An 11,543-nucleotide genomic window follows, 5' to 3' on the forward strand; every position below is an offset into this window, starting at 1 on the left:
ACAGAAAAAGGGGAAGTAAGAAAGCAAGCTGCTAGGTTTGGGACTTGAAGTATAGTCAGCCTTGTGGGAGTCTAGCACCTTGAGGTTAAAAGTAGATTTTTTTGTTAGGTAAGATTTGTCTTGGAGCCAGCAAGTGCCTGGTGGTTAAAGGCACTGGACTTCCACATGGCCAACCGTGGCTTGAGTCTTAGACCTGGCAGCTCTCTCTCTCTCTGGTCAGAATTGAAAAATGTTGGGACCAGCAGTTAGCATAATGGCTATGTTGCTGAACTCCCATGTAGTCAACCGCAGTTCAAGCCCTGGACCTGGTGGCTTAAACTCACGCCGGGCACATGTGCGTGCGTGCCCAAGATCTCAAGAGGAGAATGGAGGAGAAGGGATTGTAGCGTGGCCATCCCCTCTTGGGGAGTGATTTCTTGCTTTCTGTCTCTCTGTCTCTCTCTGTCTTTCTGGCGAGTACACATGCCCTATAGCAAAAAAACCTCTCAAAAAAAAAATGGAAAAATGCTGATAATAATAAATCATTTTTTAAAAATAATTTTTCTAGTACCATAGAGAAATTATATGGAGAATCTGAAATCAAATTCAGTTTGGCACAATAATGTTGATCTAGTAGGTTATCATCCCAGCCTATTCCTTTTCTAGGAACTACTTCTACCTTCCAGTTCTGAATGCTAACTTTTATGAGCATTTTGTACAAGCATGAATTCATTCCCCTAACTATAGTGAATCAGTCTAAGAGCAGACACCCAACTCAAGATGGAATAATATGATGTCTTTCACAGGAATTTGGAATTGGGAATAAGTTTCTAGCTTTAGTTTAACCAGTTCCTTGAATAGAGATGTTTACAGCTGAGTTCTTGGTGGCCATGTCTCAGTTTGAGTTGCTATAACAAAATACCACAGACTGGGGAGTGTAGACAACAGAAATTTATTTCTCACAGTTCTGGAGGCTGGACATTTGCCAGCATGGTTGGGTTCTGGCTTGCAGACTCGTAGCTCCTCATCATATCCTCATATGGCAGAAAAAGGTGGATAGAGAGCTAGCTCTCTGGAATCTTTTTTTTTTTTTTTTTTTAATCAGGGCACTAATCCTACTCATGAGCACTCTACCCTTGTTACTTAATTACCCCTCAATGGTACTGCCTCCTATATCATCATATTGGGGGTTTTTGGAGACACATTTAGTCCATAGCAACATGTTTTTCACTGTATAAAATTATGGAGAGTGAATGTATGTATGTCTTAGGTCATAATATTTTAAAATTAGGTTTTTTTACTATAGGTCATATTTTTAAAAAGTTTTAAAGCCACTACTTTCATTAGGCTCTTTCTCTAGTCACAAGTTATTGAAATATCTGCCCTACTTTCAAATATGTCCTATTTCTTTGTACATTCTGTCACTGTCAACTGAGACAAAATAAGGTTGAAAATTAAGTGGCAGTAGTAAGTTGCCTTTGGGATGGGCTTAGCATGGGGTGCTTTCTGGAGTGCTGGGAATGCTCTATATATTAATCTAGTATGATTACATAAATGAAAGGTCATCAGCCTGTATGCATGATTTGTGTACTTCATGTAACTTTATCACAACAGAAAAGGAAAATAAAGAGCTATCAATTCTTGATTTGAAACAAAAACTCGAGTGAACAAGAACTAGATACTTCCTTAAAATTATTTCTATCACCTTTTTTTTCGTTTTTTAAAAGAATTATTTATTTAAGTAATTGCTTTTTTTTCAAAATTAAAATTTATTCATTTCTACCATTTTGACTTTTAAAATGGTGTGAAGCTGACTGCAAGAAAGGGAAGCAGTGATTTTGAGTTAAAATTAAGCTAATGGTGAAAGTGTATCACCTCTGGCTTCAGTTACCACATCGCCTTATATTGAGTATAGACTTTTTTTTTTATAACAAAGTTCCAGAACTCTGAAATTCAGGGATGCTTTAGGTCTCTCCTAGCAATGTCCTTCACTTTGGGTCAGTCTCCTGGGCCAGAGGTTAAAGTGCTTTAAAAAATACTGCCATTTCCCCTGCACAGTGTCTTTGATTGCATCCACATATTGAATTGAAACCCGATACACCCAGTAGTAAGAGGCTTTGGTGGGACCCAATTGAAATGCCATCATGTGTCCTCGAATAGGTTCACTGACCCCCTTTTTTTGAGAGTTTTTTTTTTTTTTTTTTTTTTGCTATAGGGTGCGTGTGCTCACCAGAAAGACAGAGAGACAGAAAGCAAAAAAACCCCCCCCCCCCAGGGGGGATGGCCATGCTGCAGTCCCTTCTCCTCCATTCTCCTCTTGGTATCTTGGGCATGCACACACACACACACACACACACACACACACGCCCCGCATGAGTTTAAGCCACTGGATCCAGGACTCGAACCATGTTTGACAATGGAAGTCCAGCGACATAGCCATTATGCCAACTGCTGGTCTCCACTGACCACATTTTTAATGGAGCCCATGGAAAATTTCTCAGTTTGCTCTTTAGTGCTGATCCACAGCAGATCTTGTTCTAGCTTAAAGGTGAGTCTCACTTTTACTCCAGACTTATTGTACATACCAGATAAGGGTATTGTAGGCAAGTACTCCTGGGCACCTTTAACAGATGGCATCACATCTTCGGGTTTTCCTCTATCGAACACTTTTCCGTGTTGTTTCTGCCTGCAAACAGGCTCCTTGTTCTCTTTGGCCTTTGCATCCTGCTGCACAGCATCTTTGGGTGTGTTTACTGCTAAAGCATCATTTATCGTGGTGCCAACCACCATGATCTAGGCCCTACCGGTCACTTTCATTTCTCTCAACGTCTTATCCTTGGGAACGAGTCTCTTATACATGACTTTCTGTATAGCAGGCGAGAGACCTGCTATCGAATGAATCTTCTGTTTGAGCTTGAAACCTGTGCTGTCCAGGGGGAACTTCACATCATGCTTGGTCTTGTTCCAGATGATCTTTAGGTCCACAAGCTGTTGGCCCGCACCACCTGTGTCATCAGATTGCTGACTGAGGCCTGGGCCCCACATGACTGACAATGATTCGAGTTCTGGATCTGGCAGCTTACTTTCTTACTTTCTCTTTTTCTCTCTCTCTGGTCAAATTAAGAAAATATATAATAATGACAAGTGAAATAAAAATAAGAAAAATAATTTTTAAAAAGAGAAAAAATAGAGTTTTGAGTACAAATTACTGGTATCATTTCACTCTTAAGGCCTAGTTGTATCTCTGCTTAGGTCTGGTTATACCCCAAAGTCTTCAAAAAAACACTGCTTCTTTTTCTTTAAATGCCCTAACTAGATCAGGTGAACTGCTTTCTTTCTTCTTTCTTTCTTTTTTTTTTTTTTAGAATTATTTACTCAACTTTATTTATTATTATTGTTCTTTAATTTGACCAGAGAGAGAGAGAGAGAAGGGAAGTGAGAAAGCAAGCCTCCAGGTCCAGGACTCAAACCACAGTTGACCATGTAGGAGTCCAGCCCCTCCATCTCATGCCAACTGCTGGTCCCCAGGTGAACTGCTTTCCTTCAAGAGATTTTTAACTACTGTAAACACAGAAATCTCATTTGTGTCTACTATCTTTGATACTATTTAAAACTTATATGTAACATATTCACTGACTTTAGTGTTTAAACCTTTCCACTGTTTTCCTATCTCCCACTACCACATAGTCATAAGCACACACGAACGTACACATATGCACACACCATCACCAATTAATCTGGTCACATGTTAGGAATAAAAGTACCTTGTATCAGGGCCAGCAGGCGGTGTGGTGGTTAAAGGTGCTGGACTCCCACATGGCTGACCACAGTTCAATCCTGGACCTACGTCATGGTTTGCTTTCTCACTTTCTCTCTCTCTCTCTCTCTGTTCCTCTTTCATTAAATTGAAATAAATAAAGTTCAATAAAATAGTTCTTTAAAAAAAAATAAAAGTACCTTCTATCAGGAGCTAGCAGGTGGCTTCATAGTTAAGACAGTGGATTCTCACATGGCTAACCACTGTTTGAGTCCCAGACCCAGCAGCTTGAAAATCATGCTGGGCATGTGTGCATGTATGTATGCATGTGCATGCATTCCCAGAATCCTGAGAGAAGAATGGAGAAAGGATTGGGCCATAGCCATCCCTCTGTGGGGGGAAGGGTGATTTCTCACTTTCCTCGGTCTCTCTCTGGAAAGTACACATACCATATGGCAAAACTTAAAAAAAGAGAGAAAGAAAGAAAAAGTACTTTATATTAAACCAACTATGGGCAAACACTAGAATTCTCTACTTATCTTCCATTCCCAATATAGGAACTTAGTAATCATTTTATATGTAGAATGGCTTAAATGCCCAGATAGCTGCTTATAAACTTCCCTCCCTTCCCTCCTTCCTCTTTTTGTTATTTAATTTGCTTAGTTATTCTCAAGACTTAGTACTCCTGGGAATTATTGCATGAGATAGTATTTATAAAGCTATGTTAAATGGACCTTATAGGCAATTTAAAGACTTTTCAGGGGTAATTTTGATGTGCACTTAAAACTTTAAAAAAAATTACCATAGGGTACATGTGCTCACCAGAGAGAGAGAGAGAGAGAGAGAGAGAGAGCACTCCACAGTGGGATGTGGTCACACTGCAATCACCTCTCTTCCATTTCTCCATTCTCTCAGGATTTGGGGCATGTACACTCATGTGCCTGGCATATTTTTCCGGTCGTTGGGGCTAGACACAGTTATCCATGTGGGATCTAATGATAGTAAGTTGTGTTTTAACTTTGACAATTTACAAGGCATGTTGGATTTTGTAGTACCTTAGTCATTATCATGACTGTCAGTATCACATGATAGATGTGCAGACATGTGAGTTAACAGAAATTCCAAATAGGCCAGCCTTGCTTTCCAACTTTATCATTCATTACTCTCTGTTACACATCTTTTGTTCTGACCAAATTAAAATTCTCAATATTCTTTATCCCAACCCGTTTTCTAATCCTGTCCTGTGCCTTGCACCTGAAATATTCTCTACCAATTGCCCCTTTCTCTTGGCATGTCCAAATCTTACTCGTATTTCCATGTCTGCCCCAAATGTGTGGCCTTTCCTAATATTTCTAGAATTTCTAGATTTAATGCCTTCCTTCTCCAAATAACTACCTTATAATATGAATTTTTTGACACACCACTATCTACGTTTTATTATAATAATTTTTGTATGTGTTTTGTTGCCCCTCCAGTGCTTTTCAGCCTTTCGACTATTATTCAGAATAATAACAGTAACAATGTATTGGGTAGTTATAGCATATGGATAAGTGAAATGAGTGACAGCCATGTTTTAAAAGATGGGAGGGAGGAATTGGGAATATTGTTATAAGGTACCTGTACTCCCTGGAAAGTAATAGTGGTAATTTAAAGTAGACTTCGATTAGTTTTAATTTATATTACAAACTCTATGGCAACCACCAAAAAGTTTCAAAAAGAAATATAATTGGTGTACCAGAGAAAATAGAAAATGAGGAGAAACAAAAGCAAAGAAAAAGTGTAACAGAGGGCCAGCAGGTGGTGTGGTGGTTAAGGTGCTGGGTTCCTACATGGTCAACTGCAGTTCGGGCCCCTGATCTGGCGACTTGAAAATGATGCTGGCCACATGTGTGTGCATCCCAGAATCTTGAGAGGAGACTGAAAGGGAAGTGATTATGGCATGGCCATCACCCTGGGGGGTAAGTTCTCACTTCCCCTCTCGTTCTCTCTCTCTGGGGAGCACATTCACCCTCTGGCAATAAATCTTTAAAACAAATAAAGTGCAGTGGATTGAGAATGTTATGAACATAGTAAATATTAAAGCTAATACCTCAAAAATCACTTTAAATGTGAATTAGCTCAGTACATTAATTCATTGTCAGAGTGGGTAAAAATAAATAACACCTGCTGGGACCAGCAGTTGAAGTAATGGCTATGTTGCTGGACTCCCATGTAGTCTATTGTGGTTCGAGTCCTGGACCCGGTGACTTAAACTCACACCAGGCGTGTGTGCGTGTGTGCCCAAGGTCCCAAGAGGAGAATGGAGGAGAAGGGATTGTGGCGTGGCCATCTCCCCTGGGGGGGTGATTTTCTCTTTCTGTCTTTCTTTCTGGTGAGTGCACATGCTCTATAGTAAAACCCTCTCAAAAAAACCAAAACCAAAACAAAACAAAAAAACCACCTGGTTATGTGGCCTACAAGAAGCCTTAGGAAGTCTCAGACAGGTTAGAAAGTAATGGGATGGAGAAAGAGATACCATGCTGTGTTAGTGTGCTAGGCTACCGTAACTAGATAAAACAGAGTGGGTAGTTTAAACAACAGATTTGTTTTGCACAGTCTGGAACCTGGAAATCTAAGAGCCAAGTGTTGGCAGAATGGTTTTTCCTGAGGTCCATGAGGGAAGGATCTGTTCTAAACCTTTCCTCCCTATGTCTTCACATGGTCTTCCCTCAGTCTGTGTCCAAATTTTCTCTTCTTATAAGGACAACAATTGCAATGGGTTAGATCCTACCCTAATGACCTCATTTCAATTTAATTACCTTTTTTAAGACTCTCTCTCCAAATGCAGTTACATTCTGGGGTACTGGGAATTAGAACTTCACCGTATGAATTTGAGGGGGGACTACAGGACATAATTTAGCCTGCAATGCATGCTAACACTATTGAAAAGAAGGCTGGAGTAAGTGTATTTATTTCAGACAAAGCAGACTTCAGAACAAGGAACATTATCAGCCTAAGAGGAGCACAGTACCTAATGATAAATGGCTCCATTCTTCAAGAAGGCATAACAGTCCTTAATATGTGTGCACCTAACAACAGACAGTCAAAATACATATGAGACAAAAGCCAATAAAACTGCAGGGAGAGGGACCAGCAGTTAGCGTAATGGCTATGTCGATGGACTCCCACGTAGTCGACCGTGGTTTGCGTCCTGGACCCGGTGGCTTAAAACTCACGCTGGGCGCGTGTGCGTCCCCCCTGGGGGTTGATTTCTCCCTTTCTGTCTCTCTGTCTGTCTGGCGAGCGCACGCGCCCTATAGCAAAAACCTCTCCAAAAAAAAAAAAAGAAAAGAAAAACTGCAGGGAGAAATAGGTAAAACACCTTACAAATTGAGTATGAGAGCCGGGATGCAAAAATTAAGTTCATGTAAACTGCCGTTTCTTGTCATAAAAGAATTGAAAGTGGGAAAAATTGCTTCTTAGATAGCAAATATCTGTAGATTCCTGTTTCTGAGATACCAATATCTCTAGATTCCTGTTGGAGAAGCTGCCAGAGCTTTCTTTTACAGGATTATAGAATCTATCCTCAGTCCTTTGACAACTGACATTCTCACCAGTAAACCTTTTAATCCCCCAACTAGTGGAATACATTTAAGGAATTGGAAATCAACAAAATGCACAAAGAGCCCCACCCTCCCTCCCTCTTCTCAGCCCAGAAAGCCACAAATCCCATTGTCACTCCCCTTAGGGGACTTCTGCCTACCCTCCTATTCTGTAGGCTTCAGTGGTTTCCAGGAGCTTTTCAAGTGATATTTATATTTCCTCTTGCCAAAGATACATTAAATTTAATATTTCCTAAAGAAAGAAATGTTGCATGTTCCATGAAAACGAATTGGTAGGTTTAACAACTGTCTTTTGCTTATATAAGTGAATACCTCAGAAGAAAAATGTTTTAAACTTAAGCAAATGGTTTTAAATATGGAAAACATTTCTTGAATTCCTCTACTTAAACATGAAAGGATGTAATTGGTAAGTTAAAATTTTTCCAACATCTGGTAAATGTTTTCTTATTCATTCAATCAAGTCAGTTTACACCACCAGCATGTCTGCCACTGCGCTGAGTCCAGGTGATTGAAAGTTTAAAAAGATCCTGTTCCTGTCCTCAAGGGGCTCATAGTCTGGAGGGAAAGACAGAAACATGGTAATAAATATAATATAATTAATAAGCACTTGTTAGCTATCCCTACAGAAGTGCTATAGAAAAGAGCACAGAGTTGGTGATTAAAGAGTTTAGTCATGGAACCAGCAGAGGGTATAATGGTATGTCACTGGACTATCATGTAGTTGACTGCGTTTTGAGTCCTGGACCAAGTGGCTTCAAATTCACGCTGGGCACATGTGCTTGCATGCCCAAAATCCTGAGAGAAGAATGGAGGAGAAGGGATTGCAACATCGCCATCCCCCCTGGGGAGTGATTTCTTGCTTTCTGTCTCTCTGTCTCTCCAGTGAGTGCATGAGCTCTATAGCAAAAATCTCTCTTAAAAAAATAATTAAAAAGAATTTAGTCAAGGGGCCCGCATGGCTGACATGGTTGAGTTCTAGAGCTGGGTGCTTGCTTTCTTACTTTCCTTCTTTTTTTTTTTTTTTTAAAGAGGTTTTTGCCTTAGGGCACATGCACTCACCAGAGAAACAGAGACAGTGAGAGATAAGGTGAGAAATCACCTTGTAGAGGGGATGGCCACACCACAATCCCTTCTCCTCCATTCTTCTCCTGGGATCTTGGGTGCACACACGCATCTGGCATGATTTTTCAAGCCATGGTCAGCCATGTGGGAGTCCAGCGATGTAAACACTATGCCATCTGCTGGCCCCCTTACTTTCCTTCTTTCTCTATCTGTCTCTCTCTCTGGTGAGCGCACATGCCCTATAAATTAAAAAAAAAAAAAAAGATAATAAAATTAATTCTTAAAAAAATCTTTAGTCAATACATAGAATTTCCAAAGACAGGAGGAAAGGAGCCAGCAGATGGTGTAATGGTTACATCACTGGACTCCCACATAGTCGACTATGGCTCAAGTCCCCGACCCAGTTGCTTAAAACTCACACGGGCACCTGTGCATGCATGCTCAAGATCCCAAGAGGAGAATGGAGGAGAAGAGATTGCAGCGTGGCCATCCCCCTGGGGGTTGATTTCTTGCTTTCTGTTTCTCTGTCTCTCTGGTGAGTGCACGTACCCTATAGCAAAAATCTCTCAATAAATAAATAAATAAATAAATAAAAGAGAACGGAAAGAACATATTTAAAAGGCATAAAACCTGCAACAGTGATATCAGGTCCTCTAGAATAGGAGTAACAGCAAGAGGAACATCCAGATTCTTAAACGCCCCTTAATTTCAAATGAAATATTGATGTGGCTTGTTTGTGAAGCTTTCTGCCTGATGGTGTAGCTCCTAGAATTACAAAAGTATAAACAGACAAGGTTGCCAAGGGTAGGATGAATAACTACCTCAGGTGTATTTATCAAAGTTCGCATTGATCATGTTTGTTTGTTTCAGGTCTGGTCATGGCATTTTAATTTTAGATCTTTGCTGTGGCCCTGTTAATTTAAACATACCTCATATGAATTCACAGACTCATATAACACCTACTGATTCCTTGTGTAACCAAGCCTTAAAAGAACCAGAGTGACTTTATATTGTACTTAGTCCTAGAGTCCATTTGAATAGATTAAACCTTAGGAAACTTGGTCTTTGATTTCTGTCTTTCACTTCACAAGTCTTACAGAACCTAGCCTTTTGCCTCCTTCACAATATATGGAGCCTAATGCTTAACTAATGGAAGTTCACAATGTCCATGCTGAGTTTTTACAGATCCCTGGGTGTAGAGACAGGGAAGGGAAAGATGCTACCAGTTTCTCCTATATGATCAGTTAAAAAGATTTTATCAGCTCAAGCAGCACAAAGCCACACCTAACTCTGTTTTGTTTGTTTGTTTGTTTGTTTTCTCCTAAGAGAGATATTTTTTTCTATCAGGCGCATGTGCCCACTGGAGAGACACAGAGAGATGAGAGACAGAAAGCAATCACTCCCAGGGGGAGTGGCCATGTTGCAATCCCTTCTCCATTCTCCTCTCAGGATTTTTGGACATGCATGCACAGATGCCTGGTGTAAGTTTTAAGCCACTGGGTCTGGACTGACACTGTGGTCGACTGCGTGGGAGTCCAGTGACTTAACCATTTCACCTTTGGCTGGTCCCCACACCTAACTTTTTAACCAGAATCTAAGAACTGTCTTGATTGACTCCATTTATTTTACTGCTGCATTAATCACTGTCTGTTTTTAAGCCCCTTGCAGGGAACAGAAGTCTGTCACTCCTCTCCGCCCCCTCTCTTGCATGCCTGGAAGGGAACTGCCCTCCAAGCAGTGATTGCCACCTGATGCTATCAGGTCTCCTTGTATTCCTGTGATCTAACTGATGACAATGACCAGATCTCCTACTCATTTTCCCCAAGACAATGAATAACTTGCTCTTTGTTTTTAGATGTACCTCTTCCCCTATATAAGTTTTGTATCTAGTCCAGTACAGAGAAATGATTGCAGACTCCAGACTACTCTTTCCTTGATGTGGCTTGTTTGTGAAGCTTTCTGCCTGATGGTGTAGCTCCTAGAATTACAAAAGTATAAACAGACAAGGTTGCCAAGGGTAGGATGAATAACTACCTCAGGTGTATTTATCAAAGTTCGCATTGATCATGTTTGTTTGTTTCAGGTCTGGTCATGGCATTTTAATTTTAGATCTTTGCTGTGGCCCTGTTAATTTAAACATACCTCATATGAATTCACAGACTCATATAACACCTACTGATTCCTTGTGTAACCAAGCCTTAAAAGAACCAGAGTGACTTTATATTGTACTTAGTCCTAGAGTCCATTTGAATAGATTAAACCTTAGGAAACTTGGTCTTTGATTTCTGTCTTTCACTTCACAAGTCTTACAGAACCTAGCCTTTTGCCTCCTTCACAATATATGGAGCCTAATGCTTAACTAATGGAAGTTCACAATGTCCATGCTGAGTTTTTACAGATCCCTGGGTGTAGAGACAGGGAAGGGAAAGATGCTACCAGTTTCTCCTATATGATCAGTTAAAAAGATTTTATCAGCTCAAGCAGCACAAAGCCACACCTAACTCTGTTTTGTTTGTTTGTTTGTTTGTTTTCTCCTAAGAGAGATATTTTTTTCTATCAGGCGCATGTGCCCACTGGAGAGACACAGAGAGATGAGAGACAGAAAGCAATCACTCCCAGGGGGAGTGGCCATGTTGCAATCCCTTCTCCATTCTCCTCTCAGGATTTTTGGACATGCATGCACAGATGCCTGGTGTAAGTTTTAAGCCACTGGGTCTGGACTGACACTGTGGTCGACTGCGTGGGAGTCCAGTGACTTAACCATTTCACCTTTGGCTGGTCCCCACACCTAACTTTTTAACCAGAATCTAAGAACTGTCTTGATTGACTCCATTTATTTTACTGCTGCATTAATCACTGTCTGTTTTTAAGCCCCTTGCAGGGAACAGAAGTCTGTCACTCCTCTCCGCCCCCTCTCTTGCATGCCTGGAAGGGAACTGCCCTCCAAGCAGTGATTGCCACCTGATGCTATCAGGTCTCCTTGTATTCCTGTGATCTAACTGATGACAATGACCAGATCTCCTACTCATTTTCCCCAAGACAATGAATAACTTGCTCTTTGTTTTTAGATGTACCTCTTCCCCTATATAAGTTTTGTATCTAGTCCAGTACAGAGAAATGATTGCAGACTCCAGACTACTCTT

General features: G+C 40.6%; 1 pseudogene; it reads right to left on the minus strand.

Moving 5' to 3' along the window:
- Positions 1 to 1,954: 1,954 nt before the first annotated feature.
- LOC102490738 (ubiquitin domain-containing protein UBFD1 pseudogene) lies at positions 1,955 to 3,024 on the minus strand (annotated as a pseudogene).
- Positions 3,025 to 11,543: the final 8,519 nt, after the last annotated feature.

The sequence above is a fragment of the Tupaia chinensis genome, unplaced genomic scaffold, assembly GCF_000334495.1.
Source record: "Tupaia chinensis unplaced genomic scaffold, TupChi_1.0 Scaffold143795_1, whole genome shotgun sequence".
NCBI lineage: Eukaryota > Metazoa > Chordata > Mammalia > Scandentia > Tupaiidae > Tupaia > Tupaia belangeri.